We start from the raw sequence: 25,455 nt of genomic DNA, 5'->3' as shown, positions 1-25,455 counted from the left end.
TAGCAGGTATAATTAATAGCCTAGACCTACGCAAAAACAAGCAATTATAACTCAGAACGACTAAGCAAAGTGCTTACGCGGCTTATTAGAGAATCTCCCCACTGCGAAAACATAATAAACGTAGCTGGTTGATAGATGATAGTCGGTGGTTGGGGTTGGGGGAGAAATATCTGGACACAGTACTCCTGGAGTTGGGGAAACCTTGGCGGGCACACGTAATATCTATAAATGCTGTCACATTCCGGTTGCGATCATAACTCGTTTGGGTTTTCGCTGGCCCGCTGATTGATTTATGCATGCGGTGAAGACGAACTTAAAGCTGCTCATTAGCATGCTATTTATAGGTGCGATGCCAGGTGCAAAGTCATGTCCCAGACGAATGATTCACCAGCATCAGCATCATCGTTATTGGCTCTAAACGCAAATCGGGGGATTCAATGAACCCCAAACACTAAACTATTAAAGTACCCCCCGCTAATGACAGAGAAACAGCCAAATTAAATTATGTGAAATGGGAGTAGATGTGGAGGGGCGAAGAAAGAATCTATAGGAAAGGCCGGGTCAAAGATCCGCTCGATGGAGCCGCACATTTGTATCTCCGTTGTTGGGGAAACAAAGCCAAGAGCCGAAAGCCGAAAACTGAAAACCAAAAACCAAAAGTCGAAACACGAACGCATTTAAAATGCAGAAGGCAGACGCAAAGTGGCGCAAATGAACTTAAGTATCTTGCGTGAAGTGTTGAGCATCGAGCATTGAGCATCTCGCAGATACGCCGCAGCATATGTATCTTCGCATTGGTACGAGTATCTCGTATCCGCATCTTCCGCTGTATCTCTATACGTGCACCGTACACTGTACTACACCGCGAGAAAAAGCAACTGCCTAATAAGTAATTTAATGGGACCCAAACTTAAACTGGGATTTATGAATAAAACCAATTCACAGACGACAAAGAAATAAGTAACAGTACGCATTTTCGATTAATTTCCATATTTCTGTTATTTTTTAGTATATGTACTTCGTGTCTTGCTTTTTGGTAAAGCTATAGGGCCAAATATTTATTGATACTCAAGTAGTTGCATCTTTGAATGCATCTTGAAATGTTACCACTTTTTGAAACGAATATGAAAATTATCATTTTTGTTCTCTGCGTACCTGTAGCTTGTGCTTCTGTGCGCCAGCGATTTTAATTCGCCTCACATCCTTTTATTTGCGTACGTGTGCGGCAACTTCTGTTGCCTCAGCCTCTGCCTCCTCGGTTTTCTTGGATTTCCCTGCTTTCCCGATTTTCCCCACCACGATTGATAGCAAAATGATTTCTCAATATGTCGCCTAAGTTGATTTTCCGTTTTCTGATGCCAAATGAAATTTGTTTTAGCAGCATCCCCTGGCGCGTGGGGCTGCACGTATCTGCCGGATACATTTCGCTCTTGGCCAAAAAAAGAACTCAGCTTAAATTGAATTACAAATATTATATCGCACAGAACAACCGTTCTGTTCCGGTAAAAGTGTGTTAGATTCGCCAGCAACGCTTTTTTGGCCATTATCGTTGTCCCGACTGCCCTCCCACTTCCCTTCCACTCCACGTGCCTCAATTGCCATTAAAAATTCGGTAAATGAACATTTAATTTCAATTAACGGCGGCGGGGCAGCAAAAGCAGCTAAACAGCCAAACTGGCAAACAGGTAAAAAGCTAAAGAGCAAAACAGCAGAACAGCTAGTAAATGCTCACTAAATGTTTGCAACTAAATCGGGGAGTTCGGTTTGGGTTTCATTAACCCGTGCAAAGCCCGTCTGATTATTCGGATTATTTTTGTGCCGGACTATTTATGGCCATAAGTGCAACTTGGCAACTCGGCAAATGTATCTCATAAATTCAGCAACAACAAACCGCAGAGCAACAATAACAAGCGCCATAATAACAATCATCGTCAACACAACAGCAACAACAGCAACAACTGCTGCATGCTGCCTGCTGCAATTGTTGTCAGTGATTTAAAATTTATAACAATTAACAACAAACAATGCGGCAAATTGTCAAAAGACATGAAACGGGCGATGACCAATATGCAAATGGAAAATGGCCAAAACGGGAAGTGGAAAATGGGAAACGGGGAATGGAAAATGGGAAATGGCCTGGCCAAGAGTGCCGAAACATGGCCCAATCCGAAAGGGGCGTCGGCCACGCCCCCGCCGCCCATGTCCATCCCGAACAGTGTTAATAATGGAGGCAAGAATAAGTTGCTCCCAATAATACCTTGGTACCTCAGTGGGCTAAAAAGGGTTAAAGGCCTGATTGATTTCCCCCCAGCCACAATTCATAAAGTTTGTAAATTATTAATTTGCTTTTAATATGGACCGTTTTTTCTATTGCAGCTTAATTGCATATTATGCATAGATAGGTAAGCTATGCTAATTATAAACACAATTTAAGCCATGTAACTACCTATGTGGTTTATGAAATAAATATAAAATTCATTATTTTTCACATTTTCGCCTCTCACTTAGTATTATCCCGTGCATGTGCTTAACCCCCGTGAACTAATCTTAGCTTGCTGCTTAATTTCTGGCCCATAAAAAACGTCTGGACAAACATTAAGCTGTCCAACCCATTTAGTTGGTACTGAAACTGATTGATGTCTTCAAGTACTCCCCATCCCCAATGAGCTGAGATGGTAATTACTTGCAAATATATTAGGGGCTATTATCCACTTTAGCTGGATGATTTTATTACGCCGTTTGTGTCGACTGTCTCGAGAAGAGTTATTTGCAATATTTGAACAGGAAATTGCAGGAGACCCCATGCTCATTATTCTTTCAGCCGGCTCTTCTCCACTTTGGAGCCATCGGTTTAGGTCTAAACAATACTTGTCACGAGCGGCCCACCAATTTTATTTTTATTCTACGGATACCATACACAATAGTTGGTGACTTACGCTGCTGGCTGACTGGGTGGCTGATAAGTTGCGCAATCCGCTTACGTCATCCCGAGATAAAGACGGAGATAAAGACCGAGTGGAGTGTAGTGGGGTCGCGGGGAGAGGAGTGCACGACAATGCCTTGACCCACAGCAACCCCGAGCTATCTGCATCTCGCATTCGTATCTGTATCTTCTGCTCTCGTGCGGGGACCTATTATGGCAATAGTTGGGGCTTGGGGGGTCACGGCACCCCACCACCTCCCCACCCCCACAAACATGGCCATGTGTGACAGGGCCAACGCAATTGAGAAACAATTTCGCAGAGGAGCAAATCAACGTTTAACCAGATGCGACAGACACACAAAGAAAAAAGATATATATATAAAATAAAAGCAAAGAAAAGAAGAACCAAAACTTTGACTGCACGTTGTCTATATAAATGCGACACGAAATGTTTAGCCTGAGCTTCGGCCGATGTTGCTGCCGTGGCTGCAATGATTGTTGCAGTCGCTGCATGCCACTGAAATCAGTGCTGCATGCTGCATGCTACATGCTCAGACCCAAGCCCAATCCCAAAACCCACTGCAAACCGTGTCCGAGCATCAGTGTTTAAATTTAAGTTTCAGTTTGTGCTGGCGTGTGCACTCCGTTTATCTGAAGGCAGTCACTAAAAAACACTGCGAGAAAGTTGAGCAGGTTAGAAAAATAATTAAAAATAACCTTACAATTGGAATTTCGAGCCTTAAGGTATCCCTAATCCCTATAAAAAATAATTAAGTTTTCTCTTCTCACCATTTCGTTCTAATATTGAGAACATTGATACCAAAATGATATTACACGGTTTTTAAGAACGAATGTTCTCAACTCAAGAACAATGTAATGGAATATTTCTCTTTGTGCAGGAAAAAGACTTAACAAGCGCATTAAAAACACAAACTAATGAGGGAGAATGGCTCTCTATAATAAAAGAAACACCTTTTCAGCCACCAAGGCTTCTTATCTTCTTGTCGCACCTCTTTCTTCAAGTGTACGTCAGCCGCTGTGGATTTTTGCGTGTTTGATTTTCTTGTCACGTTCCAGCTAACAACATAAGGAAGCAGTCAAATGCTAGGCAGTCTCTGTGCCCATCTCCCATCTACCCACCTACCCATCTTCCCCTCAGATCCTCGGTTCCCCAGCTTGTGTCTGCGGCAGCTCCCCGAGCGACAGTCAGTCAGTCATTCTACATACTATATAGTTGGACCCAGACCCGTCTTCAGACTCTGATTCTGGTTCTGATTCAGATGCAGACCTTAGACGGGAGAGAAGTCGCCGCCGTAACAACTCTGTGAGTTGTCAACGGGAATTTGAATGGCACATGGGGACGCTGGGTGGTTGATGGTGGATGGTAGGGAAGATGCAAGAGGGGATGGGCATGGGGATGGATGACTGATACAAGGAGTGATAGGATGGATGGGACGCGGGATGCAGGACACAGGGCGGCGTATCTGGAAGTTCGTCTCGCTGTCACTCAGGACGCTGACTTTGATTGCAATGCGCCAAGGATGCCTTCGTATCCGAATCCGAATGCATCCTCAATCCTGTCGTTGTCGCTTGAACTAACATTGCTGAAATTGTCGAGGGGTCGCAGTTGAATCTCCCCCTATTTCGCTCCCAACCTAATGTGGCGGCAATAAGTCAATAGATTCCGCTGCAAGGTGCTAAGCTGATGGATGGGGGATGGGAATGGGAATCGGAATAAAGGAGGCGGAAGCCAGGTAACGCTGCAGGTATAACGTTGCCTATTGACGTGAGACAATTACGTGAGCAAATTGCAAAATATTTGCCTGGGTAAATGCGACATGTGAGACATGCGATCGATGGGCGCACGTTACACAGATAGGTGGCTTGGGCCAACTACTACGTAAGGAGATTAAATCAATTACATGGAAATTATTGTGTTTAAACAGGAATAAAGATGGGATTCAAAAAATTGCATCTTTCCCATCGCACCATTTCATCTGGACGAAACCGGCAGAGCTAATAAGCCAAAAAATATACAGAAATTACGTTAACTACATAAGGAACCTAGGAACTGAACGCAATTACTCCTCGTTTCAATATAATACGACGACGTGACACAATTACGTGAGTGGGTTACGCGACGTAGCCGAAATATATTCCACCCAAACTCGAAAGTCGCGCTGAGACAGAGAAGCAAGGCAGAATGCTTTCCCGGAAGGCATTACAATGGCCGTGCTATCTACGGCCGGACAGCTATCCGTACCTTTTTACGGCCCTTCGGAACGGAATGACGGGACGGGAGGGCGGTACGGCCCGGGCGGCAACGTAAGCAAACAGTGCCGGCGAAAAGCAAACAACGGAAAGTGAGAAGTGCCACAAAAACGGCAGCAAATGGCTGCCACTCGCAGTTGCAATAGCACAAGCACACCCATGGCCAAAGCACTAGCACTACCAATGGCAATAGCAATGGAAATGGAAATGGAAATGGCAGCAGCGGCGGGCGACAAACAAAGGCAACAAGCAAAAGTCGCCAAAAAGCCGGGTGGACCGTGGGGCGTGGCTGGGTGGGATGAATAAACGTAACAAACTTGGTGGGTCAAAAATACACAGCGGAAATAATGTCGAACATTCAATGGGGCTAGTTTCTGAAACCCCATTTTTAGTGTTCAGTAAACTATCACTACTAAATCAATGAAGATATTAAATCAACCCCCACGAGTCCCGAAATGGTAGAGCTCAATGATTTGGCTCAGAACAATTCTATGTCACAAACCAATTCTCTTCACTTGATCTTAAGTTCTTCATGTTTTATCTTAGGACCGCTTATAGAAGTAATACTCATAGGAAACAAAGTCAAGATCTGAATGTAAGTGTACATTTGGAAAGGGGTGATATATCAATGCAACGCTTGCGTTTTCAGGACAGTAAATCAATCAAATTCAATTAGCACCATCTTTAATGGGGCAATAAAAGTACAACTTTTATAGTTCCCCATAGTTCACTTAAAGAACATTATTTGGCCAAAGTGTTGGCCCTACTTCATGCCATACTCTCGGTTCTGTTCGGAGTGGTCCGGTTAGTTTTGGTCTCCATTTGATGGCGGCTCTTTGGTTTCGTTTGGTTTGGTTTTCTGTGTTCTGTTTTCAGTTTGCTGCTTTCGGTTTTCTCCTTCTTGTTCTGGTCATAGGATGGTATTTTTTTCGCCCCTTTGTTGGCGCTTTGAAAGGCAAAGGCAAAGGCAAAGGCACTAGTAACCAGCAACCAGTAACCAGTAACCAGTACCGGTAACCACCGCCTGGCAAAACCACCTTGTGACCGAGCCAACTGCCTCAATTTGCATATGGAATTTATGCTTTTGATGGCGCTGGCGACGCCGGCCAAAGTCAACTGCATGTTAATGAAAGCCGAATGCATAAGAAAGCCCCTTTTACCCGCTCCCCTTCCACCCTTTGCCACGTTTCCCTTTTCCATTTTCCATTTAACATTTTCCACCCAGCATCCAAGGAAAGCCCCCGTGCAAACAGCCGCCCGGCACCCCTGCTATCGCGGATGTTTTCATGCCGCCGTGCATTTTTGAAAAGCGAAAAGTTCAAGGATTGCTGCAGAGACGTCGTGCGCTTAGATTCTGTGCAGATTTCGGTGCCCCGCAGTGGCCAGGTAACCCCAAAAGGCAACAATCGGCACAGCGGCAACACGAGCGCAGCAGCAACACGAGCGCAGCAGCAACATCAGCAACATCAGCACAGCAGCAGCAGCAACATAGTGCCCAAAGCTGAACTGCATTAAACACAAGCCTGGGCTTTCGGGAACAGCGAATTATGACTCAACCAGAAATTATTTAAAAACCTGGTAAACTGGCCTTTAATCAAGTCAGAAAATAAGAAAAGTTTTCAAAATAATTTTTCTTATTTTTTATAAGATTTATTTTTATCAAAACATTAGAAAAACTGTTTGTTTTCAGTTTTAAATACCGAACAATGGGAAATTTTATTACGAGCTTAGCTTGATATACATTCCATTTTGAAATTGACTATTTTTTGATGCTTTGACAGAAATATGTTTTTTTCTGGTTCGAAAATCTGTTGCTAATGACCACATTTTGACCCAAAGCTCATAGACGCATTGTTTTTCATAGCTGGATACCTGAGTTAACAATTTCTGCCGCATTTTAATAAAATTTTTGCATTTTATAGTTATGTTTTTTTTCCATGATAGGACCAAAAATAAAAATTTTCTGGTTTGAATGTCAGTTGATTTTGATTTTTTTGACAAGCTGCATGGGGTATGAAATTCCATATTCTGACTACTATTATTTTTTTTGGTTAGCATATGAAATTTGAGTTTTTTATTCTAATTATTGGTTTGCCAAGCCTGGAAAAGGAAGTTCAGAATAGAATTTTGCATATAATGCACACTCATAACACTCCTCTTTTACAAGAGTCATGCCCATAGAAGGAATACAGTGGTTGAACATTGTGTTGGTGTTGAGTAGAACACAAAGAAGACCTTTGTTGAAATTAGCCCAAGGCTCTGTCTCTGGGCTCTGGCTAAAAATGCCAAGGAACTTGTCGCTGTTAGTCCGCAAGAAATGCCAAAGTTGAAACCATTGATTCTTGGCAGTAAATGGTTAAAATGTAGAACACTTCTTCAGATGACCACGCTGACATTTGTGGGGGTTTCCTGGCTAGTCTTGTTCAATCTACCAGTCACTCCATCTGTATCCAATCCAGAGCAACGCTAAAAAAGATCAAAGCTCTTAGACCTCCCCCCACATGCTGCCTTTCACCTGCAACTTGCCACTTGCAACCTGCAACTGGCAACTGGTGAAGCTGTCATAACTTGTGCTCTTTGTTTTTCCCAGTGTCAACTTTGAAATGTAACGGGCTCTGGTGGGGAAGCCATTCGTCACGTGGCTCGTCGTTCGGCTCGCTGCACGACAAACATCCAATTAAGCTATAAAAATCTTAATTTAATTATTTGCCACACGAACAAAGCCGCAGAACGAACGGACGAGCGCTGGATGATGGAGATTGGGGATTGGGGATTGGAGATGGGGGTTTGCCGCTGAAGTTGGCTTTTAGAAGATGGAAAGATGGAGTTTGGGGGCTCGCAAAGGAGCCAACGCTAGGCCACCGCATTTGCCATTCACATTCACATTCACATCCCCGTTTGCAGTCGCATTTGCAGTTTGGAAAACGAGTGCAGCGGCGAGATGACGACAACGATTTATGGTGGCCGGTTTTTCTTCATTTGGGCGCTGCTCCGAGCACCGAGCACCGAGCACCGAGCGCCGAGCAAAGGCAAAAAGCACAGAAATCAAAAAGCAAACTGCAAGAAGCAAGAGCACGAGCAGCCAAGCAAACGAGCAACAAGGCAGCAGGCAGGCAGGCAGCATGCATTTTTCATGAATTAGTTCACATATAAAAGTCAAATGCAGACCCAGAGTTGGAAAACGGGCCGAAGAGGGGCGGGCAGCCAAAAAGGGGGGCTGCCGAACACTGGAGTCGGAGGCTGGAGGCGCATAAACAGATTTTGTGGTCGTAGCACACTCCGAGAAAAAAGGCGACAGCACACACTACAACCCACAACAAGAAACGGCAAAAATAGTAAAATAAAATCGAGACCAGCCGAAAAATAGAGAGGGAAATTGAAAGGAGTTTTTGAAGAGCTAAAGCCGACTTACAACAGCGGTCATACAAGTAGGAACCGAACTTCAGCCATAACATTGTGATGCAAATTTGAAGTCAACTCAAGTTTTGTTCGAATTACATTGATCCTTAGACTTTAAAGCAAGTTTACCTACATTTATGTGAAAATATTATCTATTTATTTATTTTATTAACAATATAATTCATTTCCAACACTGGCACCCGCTTTTGTTGACTTTTCACTGCATAATTAATGAAATAAAGCAGCTCTTCCGTTATTTTTTCTAGCCCATAAATTATATGGATGCCTGAGTGTTTTCCAGGACTCAAGTCGGTGGAATTTGGTTAACATTTCAGGCAGAGATAATGGGAGCCGATAATGCGAATCACCCCGGGGCGAAAAGTGTGGAAAATCCTTCTTTTCTTGTTGCTGTTTTGGATGAAAGGTCTTAGCCGTGGCGAAATCGAAATCAAAGCCAAACTGCCTGACTACTGACCCAAAAAACGAGAAATCAACCTGGATCCCGGTGGGTTTTGGGTTCTGGGTTCTGGGTTCCAGGTTCCAAAACCAGAAAACCAAAAGCCCAGTCAGCAGGATAAAGCGAAAACGTTTAATGTGAGCCTGTTGTTTGCCGTTGTTGGTTGGTTGTTTGTTGTTTGTTCGTTTGTTTGTTTGCTTGTTGTTGTTGCAGGCATGCCCGTTGGCCATTTCATGGAGCCAGCCACTTGATACAACAACAGAACTGGGCTCGGAAAATGGGGAAAAGTGGGCGGGGGGAAAATGGGAGGGGTGGCTGAAAGCAGCATTTCGTTTGATTCTAGGGGGCCAAGATGGCAGGGGGTACTAGTACGAGTACGAGTGCACGGTGAACGGAACATTGAGCAAGTTAAAATATAATAAATAGGCTTAAACACACCAACATATGCCTGAGTGTGCTTTACGTTTTTTTGTGGCAAACAACCCGGTAAGAAGAAGTTGCAACACATTTAAATCTGAAATGTGACTGCCTAAAAGGACTGAAATGTGATTTTAATCCTGAAGAGCCTGTTCGAGTTGAAAATCGGGCTATCCAAATAACCAAATACACTTACTCAATGCAGTTTGAGTTAATTATTAAACTTATGAACTAAAAGCTATGTAAGCAATGGTTTCTTGAAAGCCTAATTCCATCATAAAGAGATCTCCCACTATTATCAGGACAGAACGTCATAAAAATACTAATCATCAAGATAACTGAGATGATGGGTGGGATTACAAAAAACCTTGGACCCCTTTTATATTTATCTTGGAGTTCGTAGAACCATGATAAGATTACTACAAGATCTTCGCAGGTAAATGCAACAATTTTGTCGCCTGGTCAAGTGGAATAATTTCGGGGCATCTACGATTTCTGTCGACGACATCTTCTCGATTTTCCCCGGGAAACGTGAAGGGGAGCGGGGAGGAGTACCCTACTCAATTTCAGCCTGCACCCAATTGGGCCGGCAAAAGCTCACCTGATGGACGCCAGGTGCCACGGAGGCGGATGAATTCTGGGGCAACTGGCCTTCTGATGTTGCTGCTGTGGCGCTTGCTGGTCCGATGTGGTGCTGCAAGAAAGAAGAGGGCACAATGTCGTTGAGTGGCTCGCAGGAAATCCAATGTAGACTTTGTTTAAAGGCACTCGAAGCCAAAGGAAACACTCGAAGAAGCAGGAGCCAAAAGGTCACAGACTCCCCGAAAACATTTCCCCTGGCCTGGGGTTTACCTCTAAGCTTATTAATTCTATTTGCCCCGTGTCTCGAGTGGAGGGAAGGAAAAAACAAAAAAGGGTATATATAGTATATGAAATTGAAAATACAATGCGACAGCAGCAGCAGCAATATGCAATGTGGGACATAAGGGCCAAAGGGCAGACTCAGGCGTGAAAAGGCCCCAGATATGCACACTATATATATATAGGCGTATATATGCGTACGAATGTATGGATACATGCGGGAATGTGCGGTTCAAGGCTGCCACTACCTTCTGTTTGTTGGCCCACTTTTCAGGGTGCGCTACCCAACAAAAGTGAAAGTGAATTATTTAAAACAATTGCAATTGGCGCTGATAACAAGTGCTGTGCTGTTTCTCATAAGTTTTTTCTCCTGCTGCTGCTGGCTGCAAAAGTGGGTGGCTGTCAGTTGCCTTATCGCCCCGAAACCCCCATATTGCAGCCACGCCCCAAGGTCGAAAGATGATATTACGGTTCACCAGCAGATGGGAGCTGAAGATACCACACCATATATCATATGTTTTGGTTAGGAAACACGTAAAAACCAAAGCATTGCTTATATAACGAAGGTTGCGAAGAAGATAAAATATTAATATTTTATTTACAGTATTTTAAAGATCACAAATATATGGTCCAAATGCAATCAAATAAAAATGATTACTTAATATCTCGAACTAAGAGATAGGCATATATTTGCAGACCCCTTCCTAAACATCAATTCGATATTCTTCAGTTATTTTCGGGCTTAGCTAACCAAAAATCCTCCACTCCATCAATTTGTGGGTTTAGCCCTGCCCCACAACCACTGATTTATTCGGCCAGATGGAACTTAATTGAAAGATTCCTGCTGGCCGGCCTCTCCCGCTTCTCGGTTCTTAGTTCTCAGCTGGCTGTCCGCTTTGATTAATGATGGTCGACAAGTGCAACAACGGCCACGGCCACGCCCCCTCTTTTGGCCCACTGTCCTGCGAGCAGAGCCAAAACAAAATGTCCGTCAGCTGGATGTCAGTGTGTCAGGCAGAAGAAGCAGAGCAGGCCAAAAAAGGGATAAAAAAGGAGGAAAGCAGCTTAGCTGGATTGCAGATTGCTCATACGCAGCGTGGTCCCCTTGAGCCAAAATGAAGTTGCTTGCGGTGGCTGCTGCTAGTTGCTATTTGCTAGATGGTAGATGGTTGTTGCTGGTTTGGAACAGTTGACAGCGAGGCAGCATCATGATTTATGTCGTTTTATTTAATTTTAATTGAAAAACTTGCACACGAGGACAAACAGGCGAAAAACCAAACCAGCACCCATCACCCAGCCCAGTCAAATATAATTAAAATGGCATTTGTTCGCCATGCGTCCCCTTTTTTGGCCACCTATTTTCCACCATCTTGCTTTGGCAGCAGCAATCTGCAGCCACCGAGTCCTGGAAATGCAAATAAATAACAAGACAAAGGCTCAAATGCAAATAGAATGACTTTATTAAATGGTCGGAGGAAAGGAGGACTCAGAATTGTTTATAAACTTCACAGTTGGCAAATAATAAAGACACTAGGCAGGGCATATTAAAACAGGGGAGGCGGGACTCGACTTTTCAGGGGTCGTCGCAAGAAGTAAAGCCGTGTCTAACAAGCCACGCGACCTCTTCTTTCTGATTTTTCTCCTCTTTTTTGTTGTATTATGACAAATGCAAATGACACACTCGAAAAAGGGGCTTGTAGAGCGGAAAATATGAACTGCGGAGAGTGGGCGCAGTCTATGAACAAGACATTACAACGGCAATGGCCATAATAATACAACAACCAACAGCCACAAGAACCAGTCGAAAGCCGCACAGTGGCACGAATCGCAAAGTGGCAAGTGACCAACTTAGGGGGGGAAAATCAAAAGAGTTGAGGGAAAACCAAACCGTCTGGGGAAAATTTCTACACCTCTCCCTGGGGATTTTCCCCGGATCCTCTCCCATTCTCCAGCTCCTCATTTCTTGGCACACGGCCCACGGTGCGGCAGTTGCAGAAAAAAATATCTTATATATATTTAAGGGGCAGGGGCAGGGAGTTGGCAACCAGAAAAACTGCCGCCAACGCCATAAATCATGCGGCCAGCAGCAAAAGCAACATCGTCTGACAACCAGCAACAGTAATGTAACAAAAAAGTATAAACATAAAAAAAAGGGAAATTAAATAACAATAACAAGGTTATTCTGCGAGTGTTGCTGGCGTTGCCGCGATAACGCTTTTGCTTTTGCTTTTGCCCTGCTTTTGCTTTTGCTTTAGCCAACTAAGTGCAGCCGGGCAACATGGAAAACATTTCGAGTGTGCAGCAAATTGAGTGTTTTTATTGCATTAACATAAATAAATTAGAATGCCGGGGAATGGTCTTTGGCATGTTGCTGCTGACTCACAGCGCGTGTTTCCAGCCAGATCGGGCAGATATATGTACATATAGATATATATATATGTACAGAAAAGGTTTATAAATATAGGGTACACCGACTTGTTGCTACTGGTTTTCGAGGGGCGCTATGTTTCTGGCTGTGGCAGTATACTCAGGTTCAGCACGTTGGCAACGCAGCCACTTATGTTGCTGTCAGTGTCCAATGGCAACGACATCTGAATCGGAGGCAAGGAAAGCACGTTGCCGCGTGCCGCATTCAAATGAAAGTTGCATAGCCCTGGACGGAAAAAAAGTCATCGATAGTATTGGCATCAATAATGATTGCAAATTCAATGTTTAAAATTCATCAATCCATGTTTTAAATTAAAAACGGAATGTAAATGGAAATGCACATATCGATTTAATCGATCTTCGGCTTGATTTACATTCATCGATAGTATCGATTGTCATTTTATTGTCGATTGTGCTTTGAACTGTAATGACAGACATTGCAATGACAGCTGCTGCTGCCAGGTCCTTTGATATTTCTGCTCCTTGAACAACACTGACCGCAACATTGCAGGCACAGCCATAGCAACAGCAACATCCAGCGCCTGCTGGCAAATGACAAAACAAAGCTTTAAGCTGTTATCCCTTTTAGCCAGTGTCAATAAAACGAAATTAAGAACTTTAAATGGCGAGGCGAAAGACAATTTAATCAAGCCAACTGCAAATGAATGCCCACAGCAGTAGCAGCAGCATTTGCATGCCAGGACAGCAGCAACAGCAACAGCAGCAACAGAAACCGCAGCAACACCAACTGCAGCAGCAGCAGCAGCAACAGGAGACGCAGAAGCAGAAACAATCAAAAAGTTTTTAAAACAAATTAAAACTTGACGACAAGAACAAGAAAAGGGAAAAGGAGCAGCTGGAAATGCAATGGCTTTCTTTAAATTTATTATGCGGTCAATTGCAAGATGTCCAAAAAACGAGTGACCGAAACAGAGAAAGCTGCAGCTTCATTAGCCGTCCAGCAAGAACGCAAAAGTTAGCCCAAGGAACTTTGGCTTCGTCTAACGCTTAACTGTTTACTTAATTTGTTTGGGCCATTAATAAAACGCAAACCATTCAAGATATTTGCTGGTCAAACCAAAGTTACAGTTTATCAAAAATAGGTTATAGCCTTTAGGAAATAACTTTACATCACATTTACAGAATAAATTATGTGTTAAAGTTCACCCTTCTTTGTACTAAATAAATAATAAAATACTTTTCCAATGAATGGTTTTACTTAATTTGTAAAAATCAATTTTAAAAAAGCAATAAGCAAATTAAATAACCCAGTTGTCAGTCAGAAAATGCAAGAATTTTCTTGAAAATTAATATATTTGAGCCGGAGATTTAATTGAAAATGCAATTGTTATTTATCGATGCAATTTATCCCAGTTATTAAGCACTTGCAGCAAAAGTTATGCTAAACTTGTGCAAGTTTTCTCAATTTAAATAAACACTTTCAATGTTCATTCAGTAGTTTTTGCTCTTGGAAAATGTTCACAGTTAATCGTAAATTTAAATTGAATGGCAGACGCCCGTTTTGGAGTCGGCCACGCCCCCTCCGAAACGCAATCAAACGCGATGAAAACTTGCAACACACAAAAAGCGGCGAAAACTTTCGGCGAAAGGCGGAGGGAAATTGCTCGGCTGCAATTGCAAACAAACTTAAATCGAATTCATGACAAATGATGCGCGAATTTTTCATTCGCCTTTGAGAAGAGCTGCACAAAAAATAAACGAGAATCATCAAGAGTGCTCGAGGTGGAAGGATGGTACGAAAAATCAACATTGAAAGACCAAAAATAATCCATCGGGGCCGACGACGAAGTCAAGGTTATGTCTAGGTTCAATTACCCCTTTTTTCGTATACCTTTCCTCGCTTCTGGTCTTCTTCTTTTTGCCTTCTTTATTATGGTCTTTTTACTGTCTGCTCTGGTCAAAAAGGTTAAAGCCAAATTAGAAAACAAAGTCTTATGCTTGAGTGCGCAGTCAAGGGTGCTTCTTCTTGCCTCTTCCGCCTCTTCCTCTTCCCCGCCTCTTTGGGCAGACTGACCATGATGATGATAAGTTCGCCCGCCTGGTCACACTCGAGATGTAATTAGAGTGCAGCCGGATGCATCCGCAAAGCGGGGAGAATGTGGGAAAGGCAAGCCATTACAAACTATTTGATGGTCGTCTGTCAGTATGGTAAGCTGTTATACTGAGAATTCAATTCATATACAAAATTAAATACCCACCCTAGCCCATCATCCCATCTCCATTTGCTCCAAGAACTAGCAAACAAATGAATGAATGGCAAATTCATGAGTTGCCCACAACCACCGGACATCTGGAAATTGTTGTCCAACAGATTTGTCATAAATATCAAATCCCCATAAGCCAGAAAAATATGAAATGGTCGGAGGGAACTGTTGGAAAGTTTACGTTGCGTGGGTGGGGCTGTTCACTTTTGGTCTTATAATCTGTCACAGTTTAGGTTGCGTTTGCTGTGGCCGGCAATTAATCAATCGATCGATCGTGCAGCTCCGGTCATCGGTCTGAGAAAGTCTTTCGCCCTCTCTATCATCGATCCGCGGGTCTTTTGTCCCGCCAACGGGTTTCTCACAGACTTTTACATTGTAAACTCTTCATTTGGCATTTGGCGGACTGCGAAAGCGCTGACCAAAATTGACACCAGTCCCAGCACCGATGACAAAAACAAAAACAAAAGCCACGGCAACGACTTGACTTTCGCCTCGAAATTCGAACCCGAATTCGCAAAGTTCAACCGCCTTCGGGCGACGCAATGATTGCAGAAGGCTAGGCAAAAACTAGGCTCGCATTTCACATTCCACATTTTTGTGATGGATAAGTGCATTTCATAAGCCATAAATTGCAATTTTACTTTGACGAAACTTTGCTTTGGGCCCCGGGGATATTGAGGTATGAATATTTAACCGAGTTTGAGTTTGGGCTGCCTCCTGCCTCCTGCCAAGAATCTGCACCATGAGCTTATGTTTTGCAGTCTGAGCAGGGTACACTGAGAACTACTCGTATGTCCCAGTTATTTGTGTTTACTTAGTTGTTATTAAAATAGTTGGGATCAAATGGGAAATGAGTACTAAAATTTTTTTTTTACGTTTTTGTCAAGTGCATCTGCAGATTATGGTTTATGACTCCGGCAGATGTGTTGTTAACTGTTTCGTTCGTTTGCATTTGTGGAGCAGAGTTTCTGCAACTTCATGCTGCTTTCACCATTATTTTTCCATCCTGATGAATATTTTCTAAGGTTGCTCGCATTGGGGAAATTGATCCTGCTGCAGATGGGTGATTTGGCGAGAGCGAAGCTCCTCAAGCTATGGGCTCCGGATGAGCTCTATCCAGAAAGTTGGGCCGGTAAACTTTTCGACTTATCTAGTGTACAATGGACATCATTTGCAGCAGGACGAGACTACCACTGCTTGCCAATCAAGTGGCCAATGTCTCGAATGTTACCAACCACTTGCAGTTCCGAGTTTGTCTAACGAATCATTCAAAGTTTCTCGGAACCCAACTCTCGATTGCTCTTGAAAGTTGTCCAGTGAACTCTGCGCGTACCTGGTGAATTTGGGTATGGTCACTGGATGGTCATCTGTGTGCAGTAATGATAAAAGCAAACAACAGAAAATGTTAAATGTGCGCATCTGCTTGACATTCTTCACTCACCCGAAATATATGAATATTGCCTTGAATGTAACCAACCACCTGGCCAACGAATCGTCGAAATTTCCCGTTGTCTGGCTAGTTACCCAATCCCCGATTGCACTTGAAAGTTTTCCACTGAGCCCTGCGCACCTGAGACACCCAAGTGGGGTCACTGGATGCCCAATGTCCAATGCCTAATGGCCAATGGCCAATGGCCAATGTGGGTCTTGTTTTTTGACGGTTTGCCGGCGATCAGTTACCTGAAATCGCCACGCATCGCTTGACAAGTTCAAGTTTAATGGAAGCAGAAGCAAAGGCAGAGGCAGAGCCAAACGCAAAAGCAAAGGCAACGCAGCGATTCACGCGCTGTAAAAGTCGCCAGCAAAACGCGCCGCGCCGCGCCGCGCCAACGGCATTTGTTAGAAAACCACTGACTTTGGCAACGTGTCAAGCCGGTTTTCGGTTTCACATGGCCACCGGTCAGCATTTTTGCAGCACGCGTCCCACTCCAAAGCACAGACAGACACACAGATGCGGACCGTTTGAAAACAGTCAGAAAACACAGATACAAACAGCCCATAGTATGCGAGCACACATGCAAACAGTGAGAGAAAAAAGAAAGAAAATCCGGTCCGGCCACGCTCAATAAAAATGTTAATTTCAACTGTAACAAGTTCAACAACAGCAGCAGCCAAAGCAACACAAACAAGAGCAACAAAATGCAATTTCACCTTGTTGCAGCCAACTAATTGAATGAGTCAAAGCGAGGAAACCCAAAGAATTCGAGCCCCAATTCTCCGGAACGCCAAGATGAAAGTTAGAGAGCAAATCCCTCAAGTAGATTTAGCTACATGATAAAAATAATAAATAAACCTTATTTATCTTGGTTCATTGAACCACATCTAAGACCCTCTTTCAGTGACATGCAATTGATCAAATTTAAATCGAGGAAATCTTTATAAATGGATTACAAGACTTTAGAGTAGGTTGCCTATTTATCCTACTCAAACCCCAAGTTACTTTATAAAAATCAACAAAAACAAGATTAGAGTTCAATGATCGTTGCTTCAGTGATCGTTCCTAGATGAAATCCACGTCGAGGAAATCTTTATAAATTGACTACACGACTATGGGATGGGTAACCTATTTTTATCCTACTCAAAGCCCAAGTTATTTTATATAACACGGCAAATACAAGACTAGAGTTCAATGATCGTTCTTTAATCTAATCCAAATACAAGACTTTAGGATGGGTTACCTATTCATCCTACTCAAATCGCAAGTTACTTTATAGAATGCAGCAATAGAACGTAGCAAATCTAGAACAGACTAGAGTTCAATGATCGTTGCATATAAAGATAACAGCCAGCCGATATCAGCAATACATTTAGGTTAGTAAAACGATACAAATATATCTTAGTGCTCGTCGTATCTAAAAACTACCTGGGTTCAACGAACGATATCTTAAATGCACATTTTCCCCGAAACATGCTATGTACTTTAGGCACTTAAAGAGGTAATTTCACATATAGCTGCCATAAATCAACACGGGCAATATCTTAGATTTAAGGTTGCGAAGCAGTTGAAAGTTGAAATTTCGAGGCCCGCTTATCTTTCGAAACAATCTGACCCTGAAATGGGTCTATGCAAATGGGTTATGTTATCAGATCAGTGGAATGAATGGATATAATTATGGAAAACTGCGAGCTAACAAGATGTTGTTTTTTCCATTTGAATGCAATTTGGAATTAGATCGGCTTACTTGTATTGCGTTGTACTCCTATTGACTTTTAAGCCCTATTACAACAATTATAACCAGACATGGGCATATTATTATATGGACTTGTAAATCCCCAACCCGGACTCTTTCAATTATCTAGTTCAAACGGCCATTTCCGCCTCCCGTCCAAACGAAACTCCAACCGAAATAGCGAGAGTAAACAATAATCATAAATAATAATAATGGTTACGGTTGCTTCCTCTGTCTTCTCCATTTCTATCGAGGCATTCATCTTCTTCGGCTGCGTTTTATTGAAAAAATAAATAAACATCGTAACAGTTTATGTATCATCATCATCATCATCATCATTGATTATGCTTTCCGTATGTGTAGCATTTTCATAATCAATCAAATGATTGGCTAAGGAGAGGGGAATCAAGCGGAATCTCTGGCTAATCTGGGTTATAGTCCATGGGGTACAGTTATATACCATACTTATGCCATGTGTGGAAGATGATGGAGAACAGTTCCATTCTCTTTTCTTTGTGGCGGGTTTATCCCGGGTTCTATCGAACCTAAACCTGAACTGCCTACGGAATTACAAACGAATCGCATTACGTATTCATCTGATATATAGCCGTTTTGTAGAGCCGCATAAAATTCCCGAAAGTTAACATGAGTCAGTTTCGGTTCCGATGAGGAATTTACGCTGCTCATCAGCTATATATAGTATATGCGGCCGTTTAAAGCGACGGCAGCAGCCCCAGCCGCGGAATTAGCATGTCATTAACGATTAACCGATCCGGAGCCCCCTTCTTCTCGACTTCGCCTCTTGGCCAGCAGCAATTACCACAAATTCAGGAGTCGACCGGGCCAACGCAAAATGTGTTAATTTAAATTCGATTAATTGTTGATTTCGACAATAAAATATGTCGCACATTGATTTCCGCAAAACGTAAAGGTCGGGCAACTTTCACGGCGACAATTCTAAAACCGAATCGTTTGGAATGCCGTTTATTTTTGTACGGCTTTTTTGATTGTATCTTTTCAATTGGCCGGTAATTAGTTTGGGTACACGCACGGCGTTGAGGTTGAGTTGGAATCGGATTCGGGCTCGGATTCGGATTCGGAGTTGGATTGCCTTGAGACACGCCCTCCACTCGGATTGTCCGTGATTTATTGCCTGCGAGTCTGTGTTGGGGACACTCTGCCATTGCCAAAGTGGCCAGAAAGTGAGGCGTGCCCTCACAGCAGGTGCCGAAATGCCAACATACGAAACACACCAAAAACAGCAAATACAACCCACGAGTTGCGAGGGACAGTGATTTTCCCACTCCCAGTCTAGGATTCCCACCGCAAAACGATGATGATGGCCAGCCGGAAATATCCCACAGACATCAAATTTGTGGGCTTCGTCGTGTCCAGCAGCAAATTGTTGACACAACAGAAACAAAAAACTGGGAGGAGGAAACTCCAAAGCTCCAAAACAAACAGCAAACACGAAATTAAACAAAACAACAAATCGCCGAAAGTGAAGGTGTTGCTCACTCGACCAAACACAACTAAAAATGTATATGATAATGGCATATAATGAAGCGTTTATGCAAATTAGCGTCAGCATTTCACACAACATTTCGCCTCCCCCTCGGTTTGTAAAGCCCAAATCTTTGTCGTTCCACTCCTCGATGGCAATAATGTCTTGTTCAGATTTATTGCCACGCAAGGTTGCATAATTTTCAAAAGATTGGAATGATTCTGAATTGCAGAAAAGTGGTGGAATCGTTTTCGAATAAAATAACTAACTGTTCTACATTTACACTATTTTGACGCACAACAGAAGTAAATTAGGCTTAATATACATGACAATGAAAAAGTTATGAATGCTAAATTCAATTCAGCGACATTAAGCACATAAAGCCTTTGTTTATTCCACAGAATGAGAGTAACGCAGAAGAATCCAAAAAGGCCATAAAAACAAACACTATAAATATTTCCAAGAAGTGACAAATATAAAAGCCAAATAATATTCAAAGAAAGCTGGGAGATAAATGGGTTTGAATAACATCGCAGAAATTGGTGGCTGATGACCGATGATGGCAGGGAATTATGGCCATCACCATAGGGCCAATAAAATTGGCTGTCATTCCCGGGAGTTACAAGATCCAAGCTTTAAGTTCCAAGTCATCTTCAGGTGTCTTTCATCACCGAGTGCTCACTGTGTTTTATGTGTTATGTCACTTGAAGCACAGTTCGCTGATTTATGCAACTAATCCAAAGGCCACAACTGCTTCAGATTTCTGCCATTGCGTATCGAGCACTTTCAACTTTGCTGTCCGCGCTTCAATTTCAACTTTTGATTGCACTGCATTAAATTGATTTCTGCTGCTTTTTGATGGCATCATCCCCATCTCCTCCAGCACCATCATCACCAACCATCATCATCATCGCCATCGCATTAGGATTTACTTTGTTGTTTCTGTTATTAGCGCGCATGATTGGCATTTCTGCTTCTTCCGTTTGATTTCTTTCAACTGGCGCGCTCATCAGTTTATTTATTTACTTTGATTACTTCACATAGAAAAGCACAAATAAGAGCCAACTGCAGTTGGCCCCGATGAAAATTGATTTCAGCCATTTGGCCACTTCCGATTTCCAGCGGTTCAGCGGTACATGTCACGTCATTCCGGGAGCATTACGCAATTACCACTAAAAAGTGACTTGCCACAACCGTACAGTGGTTCCCAAAATCTTTTCGCTTTCGTTTGGCTTAGGAACAGTCGCCGAGCCAAGCCAAAGTCATCGAAAGCCCCACTTACATACATATGGGTACTACTATGCTACTATATGGCTGGGAAAATGTCTGGGAGACATTCACTTTTCTTGCCACATTTCGTGGTAAATTGTAGCAATATTTCGGCACATGCCACGATCGGTGAGCAAAAAATAAAAATGGCAAAGAGCGTGGGCCGCAGATTGCCAAACACATTGCCATTGTGTTTCAATCAACCGATTGGCTTCCCACTCAATGTGGCTGTTATCCTTTCAATTGTGGCTCTTAATTAAGGATGCTTTTTGGGAAATTCAAAGTCCGTATCCATTCGACTTTAAATTGGATTGCTGATTGAATGATCAAATTCACCAGCTTTTCTAACTGTTTGTCAATAAAATGTCACAGAAGTTTCTACTTATTTTTCCTGCTACCATCTTTTATTGGTCCACCTGGGGAAGAATCTTCACTACAGGTTGATGTTGTAGCTTCACTGGTTTGTGTTTTGCATTGACTCTCGAATTCCAAAGCATGAGTTTTAAATATATAGATCACATTACACGCTCAAAAGTTGTAAATTTAAACCTAATTTCCCATCCATTCAATTTCTTAGTTCAAATGAGCAAATAATCTTGTTCGCATCACAACATTCAGCTATCCATCCAATTAGATTGAGATCTGAACAGGGTTAATACATAAAACCAAGCTTGCCTTAGGGAAAACTCTGCGCTTTTCTTTTTCCCTTGATTCCACCTGAGTATTATTATCTGTGCGCTAGCCATATAATTTAACACTTTTCATTCACAGTCCGTGGGAGTAAAAAAAAAAACAACGAAAAATTCTTTTCATTCCCAGTTTTTTTTTTCAAGAGTTGTTTTTTATTTGCCGCTTCAGGTGTTGTTGCTTTTGTTGTTGTTCTTTATTTAAGTTGTTGTTTTTACTTGCGCTGCTGTTGTTGTTGGGCGGAAGTGGCTCGTTGGCAGAGGCGCGCTTTGTATTTCGCAAATGTGCGCGGCCTTTTCAATAGTATTTTTCACACTTGTGAAAATTAAAACTTAACTGAACATTTTGTTGTTGTTCTGGCCGCTGGGCATTGTGGTTGTTGTTGCCGCTGCTTCAGTTTGTCGCTGCCGCTTTTTATTGTTTTAATTACACGCGTTTTTCCGCGCATTGTTTCAATGACCGTCACGCGCCACAAGCCTCTCCCCTTTTCCACTTTTCCGACCTGCACACCGCACAAATTGTTGTTGCCGCCGTTTGTTTGCAAAATGAAGTGGTCATATCTGAACCTCCGCCCGCCCGTTCGACCCGCCGCCCACAAAAAGACCCCAGCCCCTCGAGGCATTAATGATAATTTCAAAATGACATAAACGCAACTCCCAGAGCATCTCGCCAGCGAACTAGGGATGGACTCGCAAAAACATGGATGAGAGTTATCAAATATATCCGGAAAAATAAATACCCTTAAGTTCCGATTAAACCGCATATCATCTTTTATGACAAAATACAAGAAGATTATTTACAAATTTCAATAATAACTATATATGATACAGGTCTGAAGACATATTTAATGGGTGTTGCAAAAGTACCTAATTTGCATACCTCCCCGTAGGTACAGAATCCCTAAAGTCAGCCATCGCCAATACTATCTATTACCTAAACTATTAAGATTTTCCTATTCAAGTATGTCTTAAAACTTATTAACATAGCATTTGTTAGGTCTAGCCTTACGATAAACGCGAGAAAAGTACCTAAAAATGTGTATACCTCACTGCAGGTACAGAATGCCTAAAGGTCAGTCATCCCCAATAATACACATATTCTTATAATATATTTATATATTTATATTTATGTATGAGTCAAAACTTGTTTACTTAATATTTGATTGGTCCTATACTATGATAAAAACGAAAAAGTTACCTAGGTACAGAAGGCCCAAAAGTCAGCCATCCCCAGTAATACACATATTCTTATAATATCCATACTTAAGTATGAGTCAAAACTTGTTAACATAATATATATATTTTTTTTTTTCTTGGACGTTGATGCACTATGGTCAGTGCAAAGTGATTGGACCTATCCTATGATAAAAACGAAAAAGTACCGTAGGTACAGAAGGCCCTATAGTCAGCCATCCCCAATACTTTTTCCATCTCTGGAACTCGATGTCGGCATTGTAATCAATGAACTGGCGGGCCGCAGTCCAGTTTGCAGTTTGCAGTTCGCAGTCCGCGATTCACAGTTCGAGTTCGGGCAACCCCAAGATAAATGAAATAAATGAATGGCCGCCTCTTTCCCCTTTCTCCCTGGCCGTGCATTTTAATGCCTTAATGAAAAATGCATTTTTAATTATTTTTTGTTCATTTACGGCCAACTTTTTGCTGGCCGCCAACGAGTTGAATTGGCCGACGTTCGTTGGCTTATGCGTCGTATGCGTAATTTATTGTGCTTAATTTTCGTTGCGTTTTCGACGTTGACAAGTTTAAGTTGGCATTTGCAAAACGTAATAGCCAACTGTCAGTGTGATCTTTCTTTTCTTCTCTTTTTTTTGCACTATTTTCTTCGAGTGCATGGGATGCAGGTGGAAACCGTTAGTTGCAGCTCAAGTTTCCCTGGCAGCAACAACAACTGTCCAATGGGAAAAGCAAGCAACGTCGAGGACAAATATCGTATTTCATCATTTGTTTAAGCCCAGCCATTGATTTACTCAGGTAGCAAAAGCACGCACAGCGAGAAATGAGGATGTCAAAAATATACAAAGGGCACAATTTATTAAAAAAAGTACAGAACAGTACAATAGAACGGAAAAGGAAGTTTTAAAAAAGTGAAGAGTTTTTTTTTAAATATTATATTTATTCAGAGTGGCTATCTATCCTATAAATATAGATCTATCCCACCAAATAATAATAGATCTGTTCTCAAAAATACCATATATGGGAGACCTGCCTGGCAGCCTTCCGATTTGCAATCGAATGTTGTTAGTATCTCTGACTGATTCTCTATTAAACACGACCCTCCTTGCTTTTCCAGTGTACCGTCTAAGGCGAAAGCAAGAGCAAGGCTTGTCATTCATTAGGATAGCGTGTCATTCATTAGCTCATAGCCAACCCTTTCTGATTCAGTCACTGCACCCAGTTACCAGTACCAGTTGCCAGTACAATTTGAGGGGCAACGGGGCACGGAGACCCTGGCGACAATGACAACAAAATACGGCGGAAGCAACGCGACGTGGATGTCATCGGGTTTCAGACCAATTTGCTTTTGCCTCACTTAAGACGAGGTGCGAGTGAGAGGGTAGGGGGCAGGGAACGGGACGGCAATAGAGAACGGAATATGCTGTTGAATTATTGCCTTCGATATCGAAACGTGGGAAGAAATTCAAAGAGCTGGGGACTACCAACAGGCCCACGTATTTAGTTCAATCTTGGGTTTATCATAAGACCCATAATAATAAAGTCCACTTAAAAATAAAATAAGTCACTTGATTCGATTTCAAGGCTCATTAGCTTTAATAACCTTCTTGTTTTTCTTTTAAACTACTTATTTTCAATTTCCCTTAAATTCCATACACAGTAAAAAATATATATTTAGTATAAGTATTCAGAGACGAACTCTTTGAGAATTCTATCGAATCGAAAAATTGCGAGACAGCAACGTTCGAAACTCTCCGAAACTGAAAAAGTTGTCAAAAAGCAAGTTGGCAAATACATCAAAGTGGTACCGTCCCCCATATCTAGATAGAATTAATACAGAATTCCGTTAAAATGATCATCATATCTTTTCAATCTATCACTCTGAAATGAAGCCCAAAACTCCGCCGTGCCGCATCTTTTTGCACTGACTGTCGCCTGATGTCTGTTTCCCAACTGCAGCACGATTGAAATTACCTCTAGTGCTGAGTGCATGCAATTGTGACATTGTCGTGTCAATGAATCGTATCGAATCGAAATGATAAGCAACTTGCAACATCGCAAGTTGTTCAACCAATGGAACTGACGTCGCCAGTTTTTCATGTCAGCCGAACAGTGGGAGAAAATGGAAATGAAAATGAAAGTTTCAATTACAAATTGTCCACACTGGGTCGGCTGAATTTTGTTTTGGGGTCCGCAGGGAAAAGCGAAAAGCCGGCGAGACACTTAATTACAGGTTTTTCCGCTTTACAAAATGCGACATGATTTTATTTTGAAGGTGAATGACGCCGTCCGAGCGACTTTCAGCCAACAATTTTGAAGGCGACTGTGAAGGGAAACTGTCGGCACTTTTCAGCCAAATATTTTCAGATATGATTGTGAAATCACACATTCAGTTGTCACAATTTCCACATTTCAGCACGTTATAATTTTCTGATGGTGGTTAAGTTTAAGATCTTTCAACGATCTTAAATAAAGTGAAGAAGAAGGCAAAGATACTAAGTTAGACTCTGGGTTGAGCCAATTTAGGGTGTAATCTGAACCTAAGGCAAAGAGATTCTTCTTATTTTGGCCAGAAAACCCAAATATTCAGCGCTTCGGCGCCAATTAGCCCGACTGACCAGCCAAACAGAGGCCGTACCCCGTATTCAATGCAAA

General features: G+C 42.3%; 1 protein-coding gene across 4 annotated transcripts in view; it reads right to left on the bottom strand.

Annotated features, from left to right (window-relative positions):
* LOC119557419 overlaps positions 1–25,455 on the bottom strand; it is a 74,412-nt gene that overhangs the window by 6,360 nt on the left and 42,597 nt on the right. For 3 of the 4 annotated variants that reach the window (XM_037870168.1, XM_037870169.1, XM_037870170.1), the window contains one exon: positions 10,069–10,161. The exons of the other annotated variant lie outside the window; for it this stretch is intronic. The gene's annotated coding sequence lies outside the window, so the exon portion shown is untranslated. The remainder of the gene's footprint in view (positions 1–10,068; positions 10,162–25,455) is intronic. 4 annotated transcript variants of the gene reach the window in all.

This window comes from Drosophila subpulchrella, chromosome X (assembly GCF_014743375.2).
Source record: "Drosophila subpulchrella strain 33 F10 #4 breed RU33 chromosome X, RU_Dsub_v1.1 Primary Assembly, whole genome shotgun sequence".
Taxonomy (NCBI): domain Eukaryota; kingdom Metazoa; phylum Arthropoda; class Insecta; order Diptera; family Drosophilidae; genus Drosophila; species Drosophila subpulchrella.
Note: the sequence above shows the minus strand (reverse complement) of the source record. Positions and strands in the feature narration are given on the sequence as shown.